Source organism: Sciurus carolinensis, chromosome 11 (genome assembly GCF_902686445.1).
Source record: "Sciurus carolinensis chromosome 11, mSciCar1.2, whole genome shotgun sequence".
In the NCBI taxonomy this organism is placed as follows: Eukaryota; Metazoa; Chordata; class Mammalia; order Rodentia; family Sciuridae; genus Sciurus; species Sciurus carolinensis.
Window position 1 is genome coordinate 27,805,590 of NC_062223.1, and position 2,448 is coordinate 27,808,037.

At 31.9% G+C, this 2,448-nt stretch overlaps 1 pseudogene; it reads left to right on the top strand.

Annotated features, from left to right (window-relative positions):
• The first annotated feature begins 337 nt into the window (after positions 1-337).
• Positions 338-1,217, top strand: LOC124959330 (olfactory receptor 4P4-like; annotated as a pseudogene).
• The last annotated feature ends 1,231 nt before the right edge of the window (positions 1,218-2,448 follow it).

Below are 2,448 nucleotides of genomic sequence, written 5' to 3' on the forward strand. Positions count from 1 at the left end.
ATTTTATCTAGTTATGTGAATGACAGTCATGTTTTTAATTTTCAAGATAAGATTGAAATATTTGTAAATAATCACAGGTAAAAATGAGTAAAATGCACAATAAGTTCTGACCACCCATTTTAAATTTACACAAAAAGGTTTGTAAAATGAGACATGATAAATAAGAAACAACATATTTTCAGTAAATCAATACTACTTAATATTATGATTCTATATGTTAAGTTAATTAGTGCATTTTATAGTATGGTGATCAGGTTTTTCATTTATCACTTAAATTTCTGGTTTATTTTCACAGATATTAAATTTATTTTTTCAATAAACATACTGAAATTAACATATGGAAATCCAGAGAAACACCTCAGAATTCATTCTTCTGGGACTTTCTGATGACAAGGATGTGAAAATATTTTGCTTCATGCTGTTCTTACTCTGTTTTGTTGCCCGGCTGGTAGGAAACTCTCTGATTCTCATTTCCATTCTTTGTAGCCCTCTTTTCCACCAACCCATGTACTATTTCCTTAGCCAGTTATCATTTCTGGATATCTGCTATACTTCCAGTGTTACACCCAAATTGATTGGTGACCTGCTAGAGAGAACTAAAACCATTTCCTATGGTTATTGCATGTTACAGGTTTGATCGCTATGTTGCCATTTGCAAACCTCTCCACTACATGGTGATCATGAGCAGGACAAAATGCAACTTCCTAATTTTAGCTGCCTGGGTTGGTGGGTTTGCCCATTCTTTTCCTCAATTATCTATGACAATGCACTTGCCTTTCTGTGGTCCAAATGAAATCAATCACTACTTTTGTGATATTTTTCCTTTGCTAAAAATTGCCTGTACAGATACCTATGTGATCGGTGTCCTTGTGCTTGTCAGTTCAGGAGTGATCCTATTAGTTATATTTGTTATTTTATTTCTCTCTTATGCCATTATTTTATTCAGTTTAAGGAATCACTCAGTTGAAGGAAGACGCAAAGCCCTCTCTACCTGTGCATCTCATATCTCAGTGGTAGTCTTATTTTTTGTTCCAGCAATCTTTTCCTACCTTAGACCTCCTACTGCTTTCCCTGATGATAAAGTGCTTGCATTATTTTACACAATCATCGCTCCCATGTTCAATCCCTTGATATATACTTTGAGAAATACTGAGATGAAAAATGCAATGAGGAAAGTTTGGTCTCACATTCTGTTCTCAAAGGAAACATATAGTTAATTTAAAGATTATCAGCTGTTTACTTAAAATAGAAAAAAGACTAGATGTCAATTAAGTAGCTAGAAACTCACAGGTCTTCAACAGAGTAAATGACAACAATAGGACATAGGCATTTAAAGTAATGAATAATGCAATTTTAATCAAATCTAAAAAATGTTGAAGTCTTGATTTTGTGAATTTTTGAGATCACAGGGGTATACTTGTGTGCATAAGAAAACATTTGAGCCAAAGCAAGTAAGGTGGTGCTTGAGCAGTAAGTTATATTATAAATATGTTTTAAATGGTATTTTTCTTTAAAAAATATGGACATTGGTTTTGGAAACTAAAATGATACATATTTTGTGATAATAGGAAAATTGAAACATTACTAAAATGCTATTTTTAAATTTATGGTATTCACATAAACATCATATAGTGGTATGTAGAAATCAGTTTGACAACAAAATAAGCGCAGTAGAATTTGTTATAACATAGATCCATGGTTTCAAATATCCTGAATTTCCATTGAAAGAACTAGAATAACTAGTGAAATGAAGAAGTCAATTGCAAATACTGAAAATACTGTTATGTGTATTGCACCTATTGTCCTGAATGAATAGGATTTCCCATAAAACCTGAGGAACTTTTTTTTTTATAAAATGTGTTTTCCTGTCCATTCATGTCTAATAAGGAAACAAATGGATAGGCATTCAGTCAAATCCAAAAACCTTTCCTGCTACTATCTAAGAAAAAAATATAACAGACAAAAATGCATTAGAAACACACAAAATAATTTTAAAAATATGCAAAATATCTTGCAATTTCATAATTTTATTTATAGTAAGCCAATATATTTTTGTTTAATAAAAGTAATATTTATTATAGAACATTGAGAAAATAATAATAACCATTATTATTTGTACATCCCTCTTCTCATCAATAGGTACCCCTAAATATCTAGGGAACCAAACACCTGTGCTTCTTTCACTAGGTTACTATTAATAACAGAACTCCTCCTGCTCTTGGTAGTGGACAAGTAATGTTGCAAAGTTTTTTAAAGATTTCGACATCAAAGTCAGAGGCTCACTCATAGGTTAGGCACAAACTGACACTTTATGCTTCTGTTTACTAAGAAGGCAAGCCCTATTTTGGGGTTCATATTTTGCAAACTACTATACATGTTGCCAGCACCTCATCCAAATTTTGACTAATTTTTTACTACTATCAGAATCCTGAGATTGTTTGCACTGGC